At 35.1% G+C, this 24,088-nt stretch overlaps 1 long non-coding RNA gene across 1 annotated transcript; it reads right to left on the bottom strand.

Moving 5' to 3' along the window:
• Positions 1-19,729: 19,729 nt before the first annotated feature.
• LOC110023111 lies at positions 19,730-23,516 on the bottom strand. Its single transcript, XR_002293845.1, has 2 exons — positions 23,481-23,516; positions 19,730-22,127 (listed from the first exon to the last, which is right to left on the bottom strand). It is a non-coding gene; the product is annotated as an uncharacterized LOC110023111 (long non-coding RNA).
• Between the last annotated feature and the right edge of the window lie 572 nt (positions 23,517-24,088).

The following is a 24,088-nucleotide window of genomic DNA, read 5'->3' as shown; positions in this document are numbered from 1 at the left end:
ATATATATATACATGCATATCTATATAGATGTATACACATAAATACATATATGTCTATACAGATGTATATATATAGAGATATATAAACAAATATATCTATATAGAATTCAAGGTATTAATTAAGAAAATAAAATAAAAATTATTAAATTAGATTCAAATGATGTTTTAATATAAACAATAATTTTTAAATCTTGCCCCAACCCTTAACATTTTATGGCTACATGATTAAGATTGTCAAAACGACTCTTTGTTCGTGAACATCTCGTGTTCGGCTTGCTAAGCAAACGAGTCGAACATGAACACACTTTTTTAGCTCGAACTATAAACTAGCCGAACACGTGCTAAGCCTGGGCTCGCTCGTGTTCGAATCATTTACACCCCTAGATATGTGATTCTCACTCGACACGAATCACACCACCTAGTGTATTTGACATGTAGCATGTTCTTTATACTTAGTCTTTCTTGACATGCACATATGTTACATTGATTGCATGTTTGTATGTGCTAGTTTGAGTGCCTCTTGGGTATGGAGTGACTCCTTTATAGGCATCCTACATCCGATGCAAACTTATTCGTAGCATTTGTTTGCTTGTTGCATGACATTAGGGTCGGGTTCCTGGGGTTGGCGTACTTCTGTTTTTAGATAGTCTTTGCTCGGTATACTCAACCTATGTGTTTGTCATGTGCATATAACATTCTTGCATTCACATTTGCATGATGTGTGACTCATCTTTTGGCATTCGTTGTTATTGTTCGTGCTTCGATTGAATAATCATAATGTGTTGGGTCTATTGCATATTATGAGTGCATCATCTTGACAACAAATCCTACTCGTTAGGATGAGAGACTTGTTTAATTGTCGTAATACTTAAACGAGTCTTGCTCGTGAGGATAACTCATCGAGCAATGCAAGTTTTTGCATTACAATCAACTTGTGAATGTCTGTGCTAAAGTTGCAAGAGCTCTAAAGTACGTCAGTTGCATATTACAGACATGCATTTAATGATCCTATATTTTAAAGTGAAAAAATAAATATTTTTCTATTATGTACTATTCACCCTACTTTTAAAATTATATAAGTTAGGTCATTTGTGAGGCCACTTATTTTTAAAATGTCTTCTCTAGTGACATATTTTAGATCTCTTGGATCTATAGGATGGGGCCGATTTCTTTGCCCCGTCAAAGTCATATATCTAAACTTTAATCTGCATTATGCATACACTTAAATTCTATGACTAGGACACTATGAGCTAGATGGTGTGCTAGGCTTGGACTACGGTGCCTAGATAGTTTTTTTTAATGCCTAGCTATTGTACTCTTCTGTTGGTTTGGTTGCCCTAGCAAGACATCTTTTTGTATGCTGCCATTTATGTCTTTATTGGGATTTAAGACATGCACACTAGTATATTAGGGGTGGCCTTTTTGTAGGGAGTTATTTCCAACAGAGATGAGCTTAATGATTTATGTTAACGTCTTTTCTGCAGATGTTGTTAAGCTCTTCTCCCACCGGACATGGTTCACCACGTTGCATGTAGATAACTTTTATGCTAACTCTATTTTCATGCATGTCAGGTTTTTTATTGGACTTTTACATGTGCCTTTCTAGAGCTTAAAAAAGTATGTAGTGGAAATAAGATACGGGCACGAGTTCTGAGGTGTTTGAGGCATGGAACCACATGGTGGGGACTAGGAGCATATCTAATGTGTTGTATCTTAATTTTTCATTTTTTTTAATGGACAACATCTAGAACCAAGCGTGCATATGCAGAACATGACCATCTTTTTTTTTGTTTTCTGGGATATCTTGCCGACTAGCAGCACCCTTTGAGTGTTTATTGATTTATTCATTTGGCTTGTTTTTTTATGTTGTGCACTATGCCTTGTTAGTTACTCACTATTTGGCTGGTGGTTTGTCTGGGAATCTAACATTATAATTTATGTTCTTTAAAGACTCTAAAATATAATCTTTTTTTTTTCCAAATTCCTAATAATAAAAGATTAAGGTTAATGAAGATTTAAGATAAAAAGATTTCAATTATTTAAAACGTCACTTACTTTTTCTGCATGGCCTTTGAGCCGCTTTCAAAATGATTTATATGACATGGACATATGTTAAGTCATATTAATAGGACCTCCATGCTTAGGACTAGACAATTGCACCAAACTACATGTCCCTAAGAGAAGTCACCATGCTTCTTCAACCCGACTGACAAGCATAAGTTTTATACTTAGGTGGTCGTCTAGCACGATTAGGATGTTAGAGGCTTCCCCGACCCAGATAGGGTATAAGTCCTTTGTAGGAGTGTTTTTCAGCTTTAATGTTGGACCTATCTTTTCCTCTCCATTCCTATGGCATTTTAGCCATTTATTTGGTGAGTATAAGTCCCACCTCTATGAGCTTTATCTTTATAGGTCATGGGATTTAGAGTTTCATTCTTTTGAACTTAGGGCTACCAAGATTCCCTTGAATGACACAATTTGTGGATTGCTGACAAGAGTCTTTAGTTGTGATGGGTCAACCACCTTCACAACCAGGTAAACTTAGGGTCTTAATAGCTGGAGATGACGAATTCATGATATTATGACCCGACTATCTCTTCCTGATTGAGATTATTCAACCTCTCCTCTTGTTGAGCCATTTTGAGTCATTCATCCTTTTGCAACATCATTGATGTCATCTCGTAGACATTAATTGCGGATAGGCTACAACACATTTGAGATACGGTGATTTACCCTTTATCCTTATTACTTAATTAGGCCATAAAAGCATAGTGTGGATCTTATGAATCGACTTGGTTATTTTGTGGGTCCTGTATGCCGATGAGCCCATTCTCATTTGGGATGTAAGAGATTCACTCTCTGCTCCGTGGCTTAGCGAGTGCTTTAAAAATATCGAGATCTTTTCTGTGATATAACTATTTTTTTTGTGATCTACTTACCGGTTATCATGATAATGTAAGCAAGACCCCTTTTACTGAGTGTATTCTTGGGTATCCCCCAAGATGTAATTAACCAAATAGATAAGTTTATTTAGAAGTGCTCTTGACCCCAAAACAAAAATATTCTTTTTGGTTTTCTTGTTATGGGTGGCTTATATAAGGATTTTCTTCGTGGATACCGTATTTTGAGATATTTTGATTCGATCTTGTTTGACCATATACTCTAGACTTGTCACAGGAAGATTACTGTACATAAACTCTTCATGTTTCTTTTTAAAATTTGTTTGTTTATTTTTGTCATATATCTCGTCTCTTATGATTCTACTCCTCTTCAGATCATTTATATGATTCAAGAGGGAGATTTATTTGGAAAGGGGTATCATATGACACCGACATATATATAGATAAGTTGACGACTCTGAGTTCTTAAAAAGAATTAAAAACACAAAAATATATTCCATACAAGCATCTCTTCTACTTTTTGATTATTCTGTCTTCAAATATTGTTCAAATGTATGCGTACTACTCCACATATGAGATGACAATAAAACATATTAGAGAAAGTTTGTTCATTAAGTCATTCAACCAACATATAAGCTTGGAAACATTTTGAACATATTTATCCAAAATTTGCAGCCGAGTCCCGTAATGCTAGGCTTGATTTATATACATAGAGTTTTACACCATATAGTTAGGTCATTTTGCCTTACTCATGGTGGTCAGTGATTCTTACACTCTATATTTTACCATCTAAGATGTGCATGACTACATTTTTCATGTTTTCACATTGATCATTACCAACCCACATAGCCCAAAAGAAAAAAAAATTGATTATATTTACGATCTTTGGTAGTTGAGCTTCAAATATTATGAGAAATGTGCTCTCACTTATGACATTGCTATAATATTGAATTTTCATATGGAAATCACCCTGTTGTGAAAAATAAACAATTTTCCTATCTATGGAATGCTATTGGGATAGAGCACTATAAAAATGTTAGCTTGCCCATACTATATGGATCATTTAAAGACATTTTAAATATGTCAGAAAAATTCATAGTTCAATTATCATCGAATATGTTTTTCTTCTAATATCCATACAAAAGAAATAAAGATGCATTCTTCAAAACAAACTTGAGAAATCAAGGCCCCCGCCAAGGATAACTGAGAACGAATTAAGACATATGATTACTACAGTTTCATGGATTACTGATTCTCTGGAATCCTATACGCATCATCTTCCTGATTTTAGTGTTACTCATAACTTGACAAAGTAGAGTATTTTCTTAGATTTGTCATACTGGAGAATCAATTTCATTAGAAATAATCTTGCTGTCATGCCCATTAAAAAAAATTCTTCAATATTATCTTTAACACTTTAATTGATGCTAAGGGTAAAACTAAAGTTAATGTTAAAGCGAGGTTAGATTGAAGGAGTGTTGCAAGAGAATGGAATAAGAACAACAAGAGGCACTTACATGCAAATTGATAAGTCCAAAGCCTAGTATTATTTTACTTTGGATTAACGAAGAATAACTTACAAATGGTTGCAGTCTCTTAAGTTTCCTAATGAGCATGCATGTAACTTGAGTCGTTGTATCGACTTGGAAGCATGAAAGCTACTTGGTATGAAAACAGATGACTGTCGTATTTTCTTGTAGTGCTTGTTACACAATACATTTAACATTTTGGCAAGTCAGATAATTAAACCTATAATTGAAATTAGTGAATTTTTTTAGAAGTTATGTGCAACTCATTTAAAAAAGCTGCATTGAGATAGCTTGAACTGAGTATTTCAGTTATATTGTGCAAATTTAAGCTAATATTTTCTCCTGCTTCTCTTAACTTGATGAAGCATTTGTCATACATCTATCTCATGAGGCTATAGCGGCGGCACAGTACAACTCCAATGATTGTATTCAGTTGTGAGAGGTATGTCTTTTAAATATTTAATTATAAAATTTATATAGAATCATTACCATATCATATTAAATAATTGTTGATATTATAGATTTTTAAATAAACTCAAAATAATCATGAAAAATAAAGTATAATCTGAAGGCTAAATAGGTGAGACATACTTGTTATAGGAGATAACTATTTTTTATTCATATTATTTTGAGCAATAACGATCAATAGAGCAAACTGTAGTTAGGAAGCCTTTACAACTTATGATTTCTGTATTTTAGAAATTAAGTGAAGCATCGAGTGGATGGATTTCATGTTACCTCAAAGATAAGTAGGGGCGAAAACAAACTAAGCTTGAGCGAGCCCAGGCTGGGCTCGTGTTCAACTCGTTAAAAAAAAATACAAATGTTTATGCTTGGCTTATTTATATATCAAACGCAAAAAATTTGTTCATGTTCATCTCGTTTGCTTAGTGAGTCGAACACGAGCTCTTTTCGAACAACGACCATTTTGAAAGCCCTAGTCACAAAGCCATAAAATGTTAAGGGTAGTAAACCCTATATTAAAATATTCATTGAAAAAGAACTTAATATATTTTTATTTAATAGAACTTAATGAAATAGAAAATAGGCATTGGCAATGTAAATAAGAAGCTACAGTAGTGGTTTTAACTACATCTAAAATTTTAGCAGCAGTTTAAAAACAAAGTTTTAGTCAATTAAATTAATTAAAAATAATACTCATATATATATATATATATATATCAAAACAATTGTTCGAGTTCAGCTCATTTGCTTAGCGAATGAATCGAACATGAGCTACTTAATGAACCCAACATGAGTTGTTCACAAATAACAAGCCATCTTGAGAGCCTTAACGACGAAGTGCTTCGAGCATCAGCTTTATATATTCTATTGAATTGTGATGGAGTTCAACCACTTCTTGAATAAAACATTTAATCAGTAAAGAAAATGTTATATTGACCTGCTCATTCAAATTTTTATTATATGAACATGCTATATGTGAGCTTATTAAACATTGAGTACAAGAATATTATCAATAGAAAGATTGATAAATAGTTATGAACATGGTTTAAATTAGACACAAGTTTAACCAACTCAACAATTTGATAATGCTTGTTTAATGCTTAAATTATATATGCATATTAATTTTATAATTTGTTTATAATGAAAACAGAGGAGTTGTGAATCACAACTTATTAGATCTTTCTTTGGGGTCTAATTGCAGCCTGATTATGCCATCAATATTCGATGTGAATTGATACATCATTCACATGAGCTCCTAGTTCGAAGAAAAAAAAAATAAAATTAGGGCATGTTTTTTAAAAAATACCAATTTTGATAGTGAGATAGACTACTATATTTTTGTTAAACTATGATTGTTTGATATTATTTCTAATCAAGGAATAAGAACGATAAAGTCGTATGACGTCACTAAACTTAAATTGACAAAATTTATGTCAAATTTGATCAATTTGTTCTAGCACATCAAGCTAATCAAATGTATTATCTTAAATACTGTGATTGAGCAAAAAAATTAAAAAAAAAAGACTTAACTGACAGTAGTCATTAGACTAGACTTAGAGCGACTATTGATGTCCAAACTACTATTGAATCTACACATCAGAAGCATAAAATATCAAATTTCTGTATTCCTCTTGATTCTATTGAGAAAGGGAACACCATAATGAATATTACTAGTGCATATCAAGAAGTTAATCATAATGTTAATGAGTTTGATGATGATATAGACGTAAGAATTCTAAGTTCAACCTCTACTCGCTCTCTAAGGAATCAGAATAGGAGGCATGAGTACATGTAGATTAGACTTGATGATATAGACGTAAATATATTAGATAGCTAATATAATTATGTATAAGTTTTATCCATCTTGACGGCCCATCTGCAGGATCATTAAGATCATCAAGAGTATGCATGATGCTTTATATCCACCGTGGCTGAAGATCCTGATCGAGGTTCGAAGGCTATGGTTGTAATCACTTGTTCTGCGGAGTCGACTAACCAAACCACTTAAGCAAGGGACCTGGGCCACTTCCTTACTAGCACAGAGTCATTAGAATTTGAATTCAATACTATGTTTGATATGACATATGCATACATACATATGATCTGTAGGAGTTTTGTGACATGCATACATACATACAATCTGACTTCGCATAAAATAAAATAGGGATTTTTATATATATAGCACCGGAAACTTTGTTATTTACATATTTAACACCCTAAAATTTAATATTACAAAAATCCAAACTTCCATAACAGCTTCGGTTTCACCCGACCATCTCTCTTCGCGTTAGCGTAGCAGAGATCTGACGTTGACGCCGGTAGGGAGAGAGAGAAGCTGTTAAACGAAATTTAGATTTCGTGACATTAAACTTTAGGATGTGGAATGTGTAAATCATAAAGTTTCCGTTAAAAATCCAATGAAAATGAATACTATTATTCCTACCAAAACAGCCAATATAACAACTATAAACCCTCGTCCGGGTAACGGACGTGATACAGTTGGGCGGCCTCTGTTGGATCACGTTTGTTGGCAGACGTGATACAAAGAGGCGAAGCGGGAGCTCGGACATCCATTGTATCGCGTCCGTTATCTGGACGCAGCTCGCGTGAGGAAGGAGAGAAGGGGTTAAGGCAATGTGAGCGGGTTTCAGGTGCGGGAGGAGTTACAGGAGGGGGAAGTAAAAGGCTTTGCTTCGGTTTGGGGAGAGGAGTTGAAGGGGGATTGCTGGGAGGGTCGCCGGAGAGGATGCTGGAGAAGAGGAGGCCAGGGCTTGATCGGAGCTCTGGATGACTCTTAATTGAAGTTTGGATGTTTCTTGCTCAAAAGATTGCCTTGAGATTCGTGTCATATATCGAGATTCATGATGGATGATAAAAATTTGTTGGTGCATATCGAGATTCATGATGGATGATGAAAATTTGTTGGTGGCGTATCAACATACATAAGCCAGAGATAGTAATAAAGATAAAATTTTTTATAGCAAAAAGAGAATGCAGCTTCCTACTATGAAGAAGAGGATTTGTACATGATGATTTTCTTAAGTTCCTCTATTCCCCTTTCCATTGAAAAATCTCAATTTAGAGCAACCTCCTAATATTACCAAAAGCCCCTTTAAATCAGCATTAAAGCAAGCAGCACTTCATTCATTTTCTTCTTTAGTTGAAATCCCCACCCCTACCTGGTCCTATTTTATAAAATCCTTATTGCTTCTTATTATAATGTCATGCAAACAATGATCTCATTATTTTTAATTGATTAACATAAGGTGGCAGATTTAAAGAATTAAGTGTAAATTGATTTTGAGCTTGATAGCAACTAAACTTAAGCAAATAAAACCATAAATAATGGCTTTATAGCCACTAATCTTGAAAATAAAAATCAAATATTATCCAAGATAGTTCCCAAAATTTAAACTCCACATAATAGATCCAGTATAAGATCTAAACTTCTAAAAGAGATTACATCATGATAATTTAATTCAGGAGAATTTTAACTTATTTAAGATTTGCACTTAAGGAAATGTCCTTATATAATAGAAATATTTCTTTTCGTTAAAGTAAGCAACCCCAAACTATTATTTCAACTGTTGACAAGAACCACAAAGAAAATTCTATCACTAGTACATGAGGATCTAAAATTTTCACTAAAAGTTGTTTTAAATGTCATAAAATGGATCTGTTTGCTAGTCTTGTTAGAAAGAAGCCTATCAAATAAGGAGAAAAGGAAAATAATGAGGATCATGAAATAGAATATAAACATTTAAGTTGATGAGAAAAAATAATTTTTCTGAAAATGCATTGATTGATAATCTTTTGAATGTATGATGCATCATACTCATCCCTCTGAATCAAAAATAATTGGGGAAAAACTTTATCCTTCAAACATATTTTTAATTATCTCTAAAAACTCATTATAGATGGTGGAAGTTGCAAAATAATTTGCCTAAGCTATCAATGGAATGCATAAATTTAAAAACTAAATAAAACCATATGTTTAATATCTCAAAAAAATGCTTGGAACACATTGAACCTGCTACTGCAGTGATAAGATCTAGTGTGCAATTCTGCATATGGCTGTTTCACTTGTGATTTTAGATAGATCATGTTCGTATGATTTGAATGTGATATAACTTGGAATGTCCAATACTTCATGTTTAAGATTAATGGAATGATGAAGATTCTGAGCTTCAGCAGACCATGAGTCCTTGAACATCAAAAGAATCATGTTCTGCTAAAGAAATAAGAAAACCTTTACACATCTTGAGACAATACACATTTAAGAAGGATAGTAGAGCTGAGTGAGTAGTCTAAGGCAGAAACTGAGAGTGAATACAAAAAAATAGGGATATACTTTGCATAAATAAGGACAGAGATATCACTTTCTTCATTTAATTATTTAAGAGAAAAAGAAGCCACTTGCTGTACATATAAAGGCTAAGATGGAGATAGTGTTTCTTTTACTACAACGCCTCTTATTGTAGGAGTCCAAAAAAAACTCCTCATTTTGATTTAACCAAAAAATAGTTGCACCTCGAGAAGTGGAAGCAATCCCTCCTCCAAGCACCATAAAATCTTCTCCTATCTTTTTTGGTTGGCAGACCTCTCACATCTCTTTTCCTCTTTTCTCTTTGATTGATTGTGGCTATGGATATTTTATATCATTGATTTTTTTTCTTTTTTTTATAGAGCAACATAAAAAAAGGTTTTATAGAGCAACGTCGACCATCTGATGATCCAGTTATAAGAGTAGATTTCAGATTAAATTTATGTTAAGAAAGACAAAGATAGACCTAAACAGACTTAGGCAGATTGTATAAAAATTGATCTTAATTTATTAGAATTAAATAAAAATATGACACTTGATAGGACACAATGAAGAAAAAGGAAGTGGAGGATAAAGGTTTGTTGTCATTGTTGTTGTAAAGAGAGCCATAAAAAGAAAGGTATGGTGCACAATGTTTGAATGGATCTAAATTTAGATAATCTATCTATAAAAAAACAAGTGTGAATAAATCTAGAGATTTGGTAGCCATCAATAAAAAAAACAAATGAAAACACATCCACGATGACTAAGAGAATCTAGACTCCACACCATGTTGCTTCATATCAGAAAAAAGCACTCTTGCCCTGAGCTAATAGAAGCACTATATTTAAGATTATTTATGCAAATATACTATCATGTTAGACAAGATCCCTTGTATGGATTTCATCACTAAAGAGAAGCAATATATGTACAATGTATATTATATAACTGTCAGCATCACAAGGGAGAAATTATTTTTATACGTTAGCAGATTCAAAAATTTGTTTGGTAATCCCCAAAAAAACCAAAAAATAGTTAGTATAATATTTTATTGTCACTAAAAATCCCTACTTTCCCAGTTAAACTTATACTGGCAAAAGAAATTGAAGTTGTTTTTGCAATTAATTGCAACCTTGAAGCTTGAAAAAAATGCACAGTGAACATTACATTTGACAATGAGCCCACATAACTTTTCCAATAAAAGTCTTATCTATTAGCGGGCCTCTTGATATGCCCAGTTTGGAGTAAGTATTTATAAATCACTGCCATAATCTCAAATATATAATCATAATATTCACATAAGCAAGTGACCTATTGGTAAATTTTTTTAAGGAGGCTGCGTCACAAACCCAACTGAACCACTTGCCAATGAAATAAGCAATTATTTTCTAGTTATGGTTCCAAGAATAAATGAAGGAACTCGACCAAAAATTTGTTACAAATGAATGAGCAAAAGGCATATCATCACACAATGAATAAGAAGCAGACAACTTATAATGCCTTACCTACAATGCTTCTAAGCCTTTAACCCAAAATTAGGATTTGCGATAAGACCTTTGTAAATGCTTTTTTAAGGGACATAAAAATTGCTTAGAGGATTTTATCTTCAAGGATAACAACACAGATGCTGTGCACCCAACGTCTTCACACCATTCCAATTGTTTATCCAAACTCTTAGTACAACATAATGTCGATGCATGAATCTAAATGAGAGAATGCAATTCGTTTAGAGTTGAGGGATAATATATAACAATGAGCACATGGGACATTATATCAACTTAATGTTTGATATCTGCCTTTTTTCCTAATAGATCAATGGATAAAAAACGGTTGGCCAACTAACCTTAAAGCAAATAATTCTTGGAGTACATTGATGTTTTCACCCGCTTTCTAATAAACACATTCTATATCCACATACTCTATCCCATCCCCCTCCCTGTCACATTCTTCAAAACTCCTCTAAACATAAGATAACAATCCCATTCATGCTTTAGAGCTATAAATTTATAAAATTTACAATTTCACTTTTTTATTTTGTCCCATTAATCATAACAGAAGAGATTAATTAAGGAACTAAATCCCCAAAAATTTCTTAGTTTTGCATCAAAATAGAAACATCCTCTGTAGCAGAAGCTAAGATATTATGCATGTTCCAATTACAAGAGTTGCACCACAATCATTGAAGATTATAAAATTCCATAAAAAATCAATAAACTAATCAATGCATTATATGAGAGTAACTAAAGAGAAAAAAAAAATAATTGATAAAGATGGAACCGAACAATTGAAAGAAATATTACCAAAACCATTAGTCGTTTTCTATACCACATTTCTTAGGCATCTTCGTTTATAGGAACTTAATGAATTTCTCAAGAGCCACTAATCTTAAAATCAAATAAATTCCCTAAAATTATGAATAATATTTGGTAAATGTAAACTCAAGTACATAAGCCATTGTATTTCCCCCTAATATATTATATACCTACCACCTCAATGATTTATAAAGAAGCTAGCTGTATCAAGTTGAGACAAAGCTCCAAATAATTCGCTTGGATTGAGTGCAAAAAGTGATCAATATGATCTCTCTTAAGAGGCAGCGTTGTAAGTGTGTTACAACAAAGTTCAAAAAAATTATTAAAAAAAGTGCAGCAACAAAATTTCTATAAGTAGGCTATGATAATGGAAATCGTTGAGATAAAAAAGACTGTTAGGTGTGGAGTCTGATTGGAGCACCCATGAGCAGCAGGTATGGGAAACTCTTCCGCAGTAGTTTTCTTAACAAACTGGTAATCGATTTGAGTGGGAGCAATGACCAAAGAAGCAAGGTTCAAGGTGGAAAAATTCATAGGGACGAACTTCGTATTCTAGAAGGTACAGGTTGAGGATTTGTTGTATCAAAAAAAATTATAATTGACACTACAAGGATCTACAAAGAAACCTGTGTTTATGCCTATGGAGGAATGAGATGTTTTGGATTGAACGAAACTAAGTTTGATCAGGTTGACACTTTCCTCATCTGCAACGTTCATCATTGTGAATGAGAAAACTATGGTGAATCTTATGGTGGCACTGACTAAGATGTATGAAAAATCTTTTATGTCCAATAAGGTTTTTCAGATGAAAAAAAATATTCGAAATGAAGATGGTGGAAGACAATTCTATGACAGATCATCTCAATAATTTCAACACTGACGAGTTAGTTGTGTTATGTGGGGATTAAGTTTGATGATGAGGTTAGAGCATTTGTGAAATTATCTTCATTGTCAGAAAGCTGGGATGGTTTGGTAACAACGGTGAGTAATTCTTCAGGGACTACGAAGTTGAACATCAATGACAACGTTAGTCTGATGCTGAATGAAAAAGTTTGCAGAAAAGCAGCGAATGGTGATACTTCAGGTTCTGCGTTGAATGCTAATAATAGGGGAAGGAATCTGGCAGGAATACAGGTAAAGGCAGATCCAAGTCAAAGAAAGGAAAGTAGAAAAAAATGTTGGAACTACGATAAGAAATGACATTTCAAGGACTGCAAAGCTCCAAGAAAAGTTGGTGGAGGACAGGGAAGTAGCCTTTCGACTAATATCTCCATAGGTGAAATCTAAAATGACTCCCTAGTATTATCCCTAGTCAACACTGAATCCTAGAGAGTGGATTCAGGTGCCTCTTTTCATGCTTTCCCTAATAAAAAAAATATTTGAAAATTACATCAGTGTAGTCTAGGAAAAGTTTATTTGAGAGATAACAGAGCCTGCAGTATAGTAGAAAAGGGTGATGTTGATATCAAGTTGCAGCATGAAGTAGTCTGGAAGCTTACTGAAGTCAGACATATCTCTAGTTTGAAGAAAAATCTTATCTGTGTGAACCAGCTAACAAAGTCAAGACTCGTAACTACTTTCACAGATGATTCATGGAAGGTGACCGGAGGGCATTGGTGATGGTCAGGGGCAACATGGAAGACACCCTTTATCTAATCAATGAAATGATTGATTTCATTGATGTGGTTGGAACCAGGGTGGATATAGACATGTGGCACCGTAGGCTTGGCCATATGAGTGAGAAATGTATAAAGTTCATACTTTCAAAGAATAAGCTTCAGGGTCTGAAATCAGTTGATTCGGTATTCTGTGAAGATTGCATTTATAGCAATCAGAAGAAAGTTTCTTTCTCCAAGGGTGGGTCGGTGATGAAATCAAAGAAACTGGAGTTAGTGTATACTAACGTATGGGGTCCTACTCCAGTTCAATCCATTGGAGGTTCTCGCTATTTTGTCACATTCATTGATGATCACATGAGAAAGATGTGTTTATTTCTTAAAGCAAAAATCTGATTAATTTTAAATCTTTAAGAAATGGAAAGCTATGGAAAAAAATAAGTAGGTTTGAAGCTGAAGTGTCTCAAATCAGATAATAGTGGTGAGTACCGTAATTAGAAATTTAGGAATTTTCTGTGCTACAGAGGGGTTTAGGATGAGTTCATTGTCCCAAAGACAACGCAGCTGAATGGTGTAATTGAATGCATAAACAGAACAATCACGAAACGTGTTAAGAGAATGAGACTTTCACAGGCTTGTCAAAGTTGTTTTGGGCTGAAACAATAAACATTGCAGTTTATCTGATCAACTGTAGTTCATCAGTACCGTCAGAGGAAGACTTACCTGAAGAATTCTGGAATGACAAAAAGGTATGACTATCTCATTTAAGAGTATTTGAGTGTTCTACATATGTGTATGTTGATGCAGGGTCTGGGAGCAAGCTTGACTCAAAATCTGTCAAGTGTACTTTCATTGGATGTGGTTCATATGACTTTGGATACAAGTTCTGGGATTATCAAAATAAGAAATTCATCAGAAGCAGAGACTTCACTTTCAACAAAATGGAGAAGTAAAAGAATAGGGTCAGAACTCAGGACAATCCTTCAGCTACTTTTGAAGAATCCAGATATGTGGAGATAAATGATACTGGTGATTCAGAAGATGAAGAAAGAACAAATGCTCAGTTAAAAGGAGCACTGGAAGTTCCTCAGTCGCGTGCTATAGAAGTCAGAAGATCCAACAGAGTAAAACAAGCCATACAAAAGTATTCTCCTTCTTTATATTATTTATTATTAACTGATAATGATGAACAAGAGTGATTTAAGTGGGTCGCTCAAATTGAAGATTCAAGGGAGTGAGAGCTCGCCATGGATAAAGAAATGCAATCCTTGGAGTCGAATCAGACTTGGGATATGACAATATTATTAAATAGCAAAATATCACTGCACAACAAGTGGGTCTACAGGCTGAAAGATGAGTCAGATGGTAGCAAGCGCTAGAAGGCAAGGTTTGCTGTGAAGGATTTCAAGTAGAGGAAAGAAGTATATTACACAAGTATCTTCTTGCCAGTGGTGAAGACGACGATTAACAATTGTGTTGAGTCTGGTAGCAGAGAAAGATCAACATCCGAAGCAGATGTATGTAAAAATAATTTTCTTACATAGAGATCTGGAGGACCTATACATGGTGCAACTACAAGGTTATAAGGTTCTAAGAAAACAAGGTTTGGCCTGCAGATTGAAGAAGAGACTATATGGCTTGAAGCAGACCCTGAGACAGTGGTACAGGAGGTTTGACAGATTCATGTCAGATAATGGGTTTATGAATTACCAAGCGGATCACTGTTGCTTTATCAAATACTTTGGTAACTGTTATATTTTGCTTCTTTTATATGTGAATGACACGTTGATTGCAAGGAAAATATGGAGAAAATCAGGGAATTGAAGAACCAATTATCAACTAAGTTCGAGATGAAGAATTTAGGTCCAACCAGAAATATCCTTGGGAATGACAATCAGTAGGGACATGAGTACATGCACACTAAATTTGTCTCAGACATAGTATGTTGAGAATATCCTATAGAGGTTCAACAAGAGTTAAGCAAAACCAGTTAGCACTCCTTTGGGTAGTCACTTCAAACTATCTAAGAAGCTATCACTAAACTTTGAAGCAGAGCAAACACAGATAGAGAGAGCTTCGTATGCTTCAACAGTTAGAAGTTTGTTGTATGTGATGATTTATACCATGTCAGATATAGCATATGCAGTGGAAGTAGCCATCAGATACATGGGCAATCAAGCAGGCATCATTGGGAGGCGGTGAAGTGGATTCTCAGACATTTAAGTGAAACAGTTAACAAGACACTTTATTTTAGAAATGCAGAGATCAGTCTATAGGGATTCATAGATTCATATCTGACAAGCAAAGTACAATGAGGCATATCTTCACATTGGAGAACGTAGCAGTGAGTTGGATTTCTAGGTTATAGAAAATTGGTGCACCGTCAACTGCGGTGGCTGAATATTTTGCTATTACTGAGGCTAGTAAGGAGATGATTTGGCTACAAAACTTCATGACAAAGTTGGGCAAGGGGCAAGAGGATGGAAAGCTCTACAGTGACAATATGAATGTGATTCATCTTACTAAAAACTTTGTTTTCATGTCAAGACGAAACACATCCAGTTGCGATATCATTTCATTCGATATCTTTTTAAAGATGGCCAATTATTTCTGGAAAAAATACACAGCTCAGCATCCTGCAGATATGTTGACGAAGGTGATGACTGACGAGAAACTAAAGCAATACTTGGCTTCAGATTCATGAAGGTTGAGACTGGGGGTGAGAAATACCACAGTACAAGACTATGAAGACGATTCAGATGGAGGTGCAGGTAGGAAGGACTGGACTCGGTGCTATCAGTCTTCAAATGGGAGATTGTTAGGTGTGGAGTCTAATTAGAGCACCCATGAGCAGCAGGTAGGCTGGATTTCTCACAGACAGTGCTTCCGACACCTTAGCGCTGAGCTATGGCCACTCAAACACCCATTAGGTGTTTCCAGGCCGAGAAGGTAGAAATCCAGTACCGATTATGGGCGCTTAGGAGCCCAATGTGGGCGCTTAGGTGCTCAATTTTGACGCTAGGGCGCTAGCTACCCGAGAGCTCGGTGCCCAAAACAATTAGTGGCTGAATTACAATTTTTAATCCCGATTTCAAACTTTTTTGTTGAGTTTTGCTATTTCTTTCTTTTGTATTCTTTGACAAGCATCCCGGTGAAGATGAGGAGTGTGGGATAGGTGGATTTTGGTGATTCAACGTGACTTTTGCGTCAGATCTAAGAGGGAAAATTGTTGGTGCAAGTCATGTATTTTTTTTCGTGTGAGTGTGAAAAAGAAACTTGTGTAAGTCCTTTATAAAACTTTTTGAATTACATAGTGAAATTTGTAGTGGTGTGACTCCGTGGTTTTTTCCCGTTCTAAGGCTTTTTCACTTGAAATTCTTGTGTGTTTTTCTAATTGCTTTGATTATGCTTCTGTATTTAAAAATTTTGCTCTATTTTCTCAAATCCTGTGATCCTATTTTGTGGCGAAATTAAAAAAATACTCTTTTACAGTAGTTTTCTTAACAAAGGCCTTGAACACATAAGAGTATTGTTTTTTTTTTCCACATTAATCATTTGAATAATATGTCAATGTAGGAAATCAAGTTATTGGTCCTCAACCATAGGCTTAAAATTTTAAGTTTAAAAAAACCTTTCACCACTCTTGTATTTATCACAACTTTAGTTCATTTTGGTTGAACTTTTGTAACAAATGATATCAAATGTGATGATTTGGCTCGAATCAAGTAGCTTATGTGATTTACAAACCCCATGAGTCTTGATTGCCTCTACTATAGTTGAGCAAGCTTCAGAGAATTGGTGACTCCCACTATATATCCACATGGTCTGGCGAGCTCTCGGGTGCATAATACATAATAAGCTTCAATTTGAGAATGATATTTGATGTGGAGAAATCTATAAAATGATTATTAAGCAGTTAAGAGTATTGGATTTAGTCCCTTATTAAATAGTTAAAGTATAGGTTGTGTAGAAAAGTAAAGCAATTGGCTCTCACATACATACTTAATTTTTTAAAATGAAAATGAGTTCTATAACTAGTGTATGTTGGCCAAGTTGAGTCCTCTTCTTATTAATCCACCCTATTATTAAAGTGATAAACAAAGAAAAGTCAAGTTAAACGACGGTGCATAAACAAACTTATGTTGTCAAACACATCCAAAAGTCGATAAGCACATCAATGGAAGATAGCATAGGAGCGCCACTATGAGCATCATGAGGCTTTATACAATAAGTCATGGTTTGTAGTCTTGGAGAATAAAACAAAGGAAGATGAGAAGGAAATGTTACTACTATTATTTATATTAAATTTATTTTTCTACAAGTTTCCTTTGAGTGTTCCTTAGTGGAGAATAAGAGTGATAAATAAAGAAGGTTTAAGCATAGAAAATTAAAGGTGATGGAAAATATTTAAGTGCAGATATTTGTATTTTATATAAATCTCCAAACTAGCAAAAAAACATATATTTCTTTGTGGTAATCGATGTAGGTGAACCATACTTATTTACAGTTTTTTCCTTGCTAATTTTTCTCTAAAATACTCACACCAAGCAAAGTAATAGTGTTTCCATAACCCCCAAAAACCCCAGAAAAAAATGAACTCTAAAACAGATAACAAAATGTTACCTCTAGACCAACAATGATATGTGACTCTTTTATCAAATACAAGCTCAAACATATATTATTCAAGTCTTTCCTCTATTATACATGTGATAAAGAGGGTGATCCTAAAATTATCATAGAATTAAAGTGCCAAATTTTTATTTGCTCCAAACTATAAAAATTCTCCAGAAATAATTTTTCCTATTCTCTTTCTCCCCAAACCACACTATTTAGGTACAACCATGTCATTATGCATGTTCAAATGAAGAAAGTACCTCAAAATCAATGGAGAAAATCATAAGCTCCACAAAAAATGAAATAATAAACACGCTAATAAGTACCAAAAAGCATAATAAATTAATCACCAAAGCATAGAAAAAAATGGCAATAAAAACAATATATTCTGCACACTCAATTTCCACAACTCACTCCTTTAATACACACACACATTCACAACAGCACACATATAACCACATTGAAAAAAATTTAATATTTCTCCTTTGCTCTCATTCCCTTCTCCCAGTATTTCTCTAAAAAATAAGGTAATAAAAACCTTTCCAGACATGAGTGTAATTTCATATTTAGCAGAACTCTTTTCATATAATCAGAGGTCACTATAATTTTCTCCAAGTCAATTTTCACATTTAATGTACATGTGTTCTTGAAAATGGCCCAAGTGTGAAGGAAGAGCTAGCAGAGAGACCACCAGGTAGTAGTATCCGTGCTATTGTTCCACAAAGTTAAAATTTATATTCAAGTATCTCTATATATACATATGATAGGAATCTTCTAGTAGCTTAATATTACATCACTGCCCTGAGCGGTTACAGACTGACATTCCATTCCCTACGTCTATATGCTACCAGTCCTCTAGCTGGAATTCGTTTTTGCTGTCTTCATTCAATTGAGATGGTTATGATTGTTATCCCCCTTCACGGTGATGGGTTTTGGAAAGAACCTAAAGCTTGGATTTAAATAAATTCAATCACTGTTTGGCCAGTGCTTTAGTAAAGTATTGTCGGTTGGTTCTACGTATTGATGTAGTGAATCGCCAGTTGGCCTGATTAGAGATAATCACGAATAAAGTGATAATCGATCTTAATGTTTTTTGTATGAGCATAAAACAAAGGGCTATTTGCAATCACCATGGCCGACACATTGTCATAGTAGAGTTTTGTTGGTTGAATTGTTCATCGTCTAGTTCTCGGAGAAGTCACTTTAGCCAAAGTATATTTGCAGTTGCTGCCGCTAAAGCTCGGTATTCTGCTTCCGTAGATGATCAAGCAATTGTGTTGTTTATTTCCAGTCCAAGAGATGGGTGTATGGCGAAGGAGGGAACATATGTGGTGGTGGAGCGTCAGTTTGCTACATCACCTACCCAATCGACATCGGAGTATGTTTGTAAATAGAAATCACCATGTGTTATATTAATCCAGGATTCGATCATTCTCTGTAAATACGCAGCAAGTGTTTAAGCTTCCGGTGATGATATCAGGTTGGCTTATATATGTGCTGGCATAGTTGGTTCACAGTGAACTAGATATCTTGATGAGTTATCGTAAGGTATTGCAAGGCGCCAATGAATTTTCGATGCTCGGTTGGGTTTTCCAAATACTGTATCATATCAGGAACTTCAAGCTTCATGATAGGTAAGGGAGTGAAGACAGCTTTGCATCCCAACATTAGCGTGTCTTGAAGTATGGTGGTGAGACAAGATTGTTGGTTTAGGAACATGTATTTTGCTGTTCTATGAACCTTCATACCTACGAATTTGTGCACTTCACGTATCTTGAAGTATGGTGATGAGACAAGATTGTTGGTTTAGAAACATGTCTTTTGCTGTTCTATGAACCTTCATACCTACGAATTTGTGCACTTCACCTAGCTGTTTGATTTGCAACCTGGTGGTAAGATTTGTTGTCTGCTCCCGAATTGCAGAAAAGCTATCGCCCATAATGAGAATATCATCAACGTACAGAAGAACAAAAATTGGGCAATGTAACGGCAGAAGGGACGGATCGTTCTTGCTAATAGTAAATCCCAACTGAATGAAAAAAATATGATATGGTAGCAAACACTGTCGAGGGGATTGCTTGAGAACGTATAGGGCCTTCTTGAGAACACATACATGGTGAGGGATTAGGGTATTCGTAAGCCCAATCAGTTTTTACATATACATTGTCTCCAGTAACGTACCATGCAAGAATGCATTGGAGACTTCAAATTGAATAAGTGGCCATTGTCGATTGAATGCCACCATTAGGAATGTTCTCTAAGTTGCCATCTTTGCAACAAGGCTGAAAGTCTCATGATAGTTCATTGCATACTCTTGATTGTATCATTGAGCCACTAGTCTTGCTTATTATTGTTATTGTCCCATCTGAATGAAGTTTTGTGTTGTACATTTTTCGACAACACAAGGCAGGTTGATTAGTAGGTGTTGGAACTAGAGTCTAGATTTCTTGAACTTGAAGAACATGAAATTCCTTAGTCGTAGCTTTGCGCCAATGCACAGATTTTGTTGCTTGGTTGTAGAACATGGGATCAAGTGGGAGCTGCAACTGTTGGAGGAGATTAAGTCATTGGGTGGGCTTCAAATTACCTGTTTTAGCTCTAGTTAGCATTGGGTGAGTAACAACCAGTAGCTGTTCCACTGGTGATGTGCTATCTTAGACAGCAAAGGCTGTAAGGTATGAATAGGTGAAGATTAGGAGGAGAGGTGTGTTGGTTGTGATGTGGCCAAAAGTGGATTGGAGATTGGGCTGTCCATATGTTGTGGAACTTGGTATCACGGTTGAAGTTGGTAAAGAAGGGATGGGTTGGTAATTGGTGGTACATGTGGTGGAATAGTAAAGAAGCTAGATAGGAATGGGAATTTTGTTTCATTAAAGACCACAAGTCGAAAAATTATGAGTTTGGCTGATTAAGGGTCATAACATTTGTACCCTTTGTGAGCAGAGGAGTAGCATAGGAAGATGCATTGGGTTGATTGGGGAGCTAGCCTGTGTGGTGTCAAATATTTCAACCATGGGTAGCAAGAACATCCCAAAACTTTCAGATGTGAATATGTGGGTGACTTATTGTAGAGGAGCTTATATGGAGTATTAGACTAAATATTTTTAGAGGCATGTGGTTAATGAGGTTCCACTGTGAGTAATGCTTCTAGCAAGAATTTTAGAGAAAGAGAGGCTCGGATAGAAGCGTGCGGGTGGTTTTGATAAGGTGGCAATTGCGCTCGACAATCTCATTTTGTTCCGACTTATATAGTCAGAAGAATTGATGGAGTACGCCATGTTGCATCAGGAAGTTTTTAAAGTTTAGATAATTGTATTCTCTGCCGATCTGAATATTTTTATTTTGGTGTTAAACTAGTTGTTGATCATTTGAATCAATTTGATAAATTTTTTTTTGTTGTTTCAAATGTTTACGTCACGGGGAATAGCCAACAAAATTTGGAATATTCATCAACAAAAATTACAATAGTATCTAAAACTTTGATTAAATGTTAGTGGGACCGACCTCATACATCGGAATGGATTAATTGTAGAGGGGAATACATGCTGAGAGAAATTGAAAGGAAAAAGTTGTTTGCGACTCTTATTACAGTTACAACTATCACATCGAGGTAGACTTGGTGGTATTCCGAAGGACGAGTGTGTCTTCTATATGAGTTAAAGAATAGCTTGATGAGGGCGTCCAAACTATTTATGCCAAAGAGTAGAGAGTTGTAAGGAAGCCACCAAGGCTTGATGAGCTGCAGAGATTTTGTTTTTGGAGTGGGAGGTAGGGTTGGAGTATAACCCATTAGAGAGGCAACCCCAAAGCAGAGTTTGATGTATCCGTGAGTCAAAGATAAGAAAACCAGTTTCGTCAAATAAAATAGTAGCATTGTTATCTTTGGTAAGCTTATGAACTGAGAGGAGGTTGTGAGAGAGGGATGGAACATTCCAGAAAGTGGGAAGTCGAAGTGTGCAAGTAGTAGGAAGTATACCATCACCTATAAGCACTACAATTACCGATTGCCCGTTGCCTACCAGAACTTTCTCTGACCCATCTGCAGGAGCAGCAATTTGCATTTGATTGAGGTCATTTGTAAGGTGTTCTAAGCCCTAGTCCATCGGCTAGGATGAAGCATCAGCTTGGAGTGCTTGATTGGTCGGAAAGTATTTTAAATTGGAGCGATGTCAACCATTGGTAGCAGCATGGCTGAGTTTATTACAGATTCGACAGACACTGAACGCAATAGAGAACGGCCAAATTTAGATCATGATGCCACTGCTTGCTATTTCCTGCGTTGAGCTCAAGAGGAGTTGGCATGCCTTGCACGGGATGTGTTGAGCGTCACTTGTGAATTTGACTTGTGCTCAAGTTTCAGGTTGGCTGTTGCCATGTTGATCTCCTCTCTGCATAAGAAAGCATAAAAGTCATCTAAAGCAAATGGTTGTATTTGAGGTCATATTGCCATTTTGAATGCTTGATAATTGATTGGTAGCCTATTCAAAGTATTTAGAATGATGTCTTCGTTGTCTAGCTATCCTCCAGCAGCTGAAATATTGTCAACCAAGGCTTTAACAGTTGAGAGGCATTGAACCATGAATTGGGTGCTCATTGAAAGATTATGGAGTTCATTTTTCAGTTGAAACAGGAGAGATCTGTTGATCAGTTGGAGTCTCTTAGCCATTGTTTGCCAGATTTCAGCAGTTGCCGATAGGTGAAGTATATATGAGAGAAAGGAGAGAATGGAATACAATGCAACAGTCAGGTTCTGGCTAGAATTCGTTTTGTTGTCTTCATCCGGTTGAGGTGGCGATGGTTCTTACTAAGAACATCATATATATCGAGTTCCAAAGAAAAACAAAAGTTTTGGATGCACAAAAAATAAAATGTGATGTCAAACAGGCACTTAATAAATAATCTTACTTATTTTCTCGTCTCAACTTTCATTGTCTTTTAATAGTGAATGCAACCTTAATTATAATAAAAAATAGAAAAAACAAGATGATTTTCCTCCTGGCCCTTCTTCGCCTCATAAACCTCTTTCAACGATGCTAGTTAAGAAAATCAACTCAAGTTCAACCATCTGATTGGCTCCAAAACCAACCAAGAAAATATTAAATTAAAGTTATTTTAGGTGTTCCTATACGAAGATTTGGTCAAGAACACCATACTTAACTGGATCATATACACATTATTGATAAAATATTATGAGTGATCATGACTGTGTTAATGTGGCGCTTGAACAAGAAGGTCTTGATCCGATTTCTCTCTTCTTGGTAGAAGAAAATATCTTCAAACAAAAATGAGAAATTACTTCTCCGCTCCCGCATTTCCATTTCGATTTCTTTTTCATTTCACAAGTCAATCAAACCAAATATAGATCTATAATCAGAATACAGATCGATGCCAAATGGAGTGCATAGAAACAGATCAACAAAGGAAGAAATCAGTCATGGCATCTAACCAACCAAATCTTTATTCAATTCTTTATTTTCATCAGCCCCTTCTCTGCTATTTCACCTCTTTTCGAATCAAAAAAATTACCAACTGAAATCTTCCAAGAAAGGTTAATTTCTTAGAAACCAGTGACCTAATTGACACATTTAGTTCTAGAAGAGATGAAGAGAACTTCATCGCTAGATAAATTAGAAATCAAAATGAAGATACTCATCTAATTCAGCAAAATGATGATATATCTAGAAGATCGGCGGCGGCGTCAGAGAGAAAATATCAACGTCGGAAAATGGGCGAAAGCGCACCTTGTCAATTTCGATCTGTGCGCAGATCTGTACCCGAGCTAGATGACAAGAACTTTTATTGCCTTTTGGCTTTTTCTAGGTTTTCATTTTATATTATTATGAATTAAATTTGATATTTACATTTAGATTTTGGGGAAAATTTTGGGTACGTAAATCCTAGACAGCACTGCGTACATAATAAAAATTATATTTGTGTTATATCAGTATTATATTCGTGTTATATTTCTTATAACCTTCATGTAACTTTCATATAATCTACATGTAACCTACATATATGTGAAAGCAGAAGCGCGAAACTTATTTGTAAATTCAGATAGATTATGTGTATGTTATATGGAGGTTACATCGAGGTTATAGACGATATAACGTAAATATAATGCGGATATAACGTGAATATAACATCCATTATGTACACAGCACTGCGTACGTCTTATGTAAGCAAATTTTTCGCTAGATTCTGAATGAGCATTTGGGAAAAAAAGGAAGAAAGGGCGTTGTAGATTTGTAAATAGTTACATTTTTAATGTTTTATAAATTAGGTCCCCTTGGGGTTGGTCCGTTGGGGGCGGGAGAAGCAGGATGATGGAATTGGGTTTAAAGTTCAATTA

The sequence above is a fragment of the Phalaenopsis equestris genome, unplaced genomic scaffold, assembly GCF_001263595.1.
Source record: "Phalaenopsis equestris unplaced genomic scaffold, ASM126359v1 Scaffold000210, whole genome shotgun sequence".
Taxonomy (NCBI): domain Eukaryota; kingdom Viridiplantae; phylum Streptophyta; class Magnoliopsida; order Asparagales; family Orchidaceae; genus Phalaenopsis; species Phalaenopsis equestris.
This window is presented reverse-complemented; position numbering and strand designations above follow the sequence as displayed.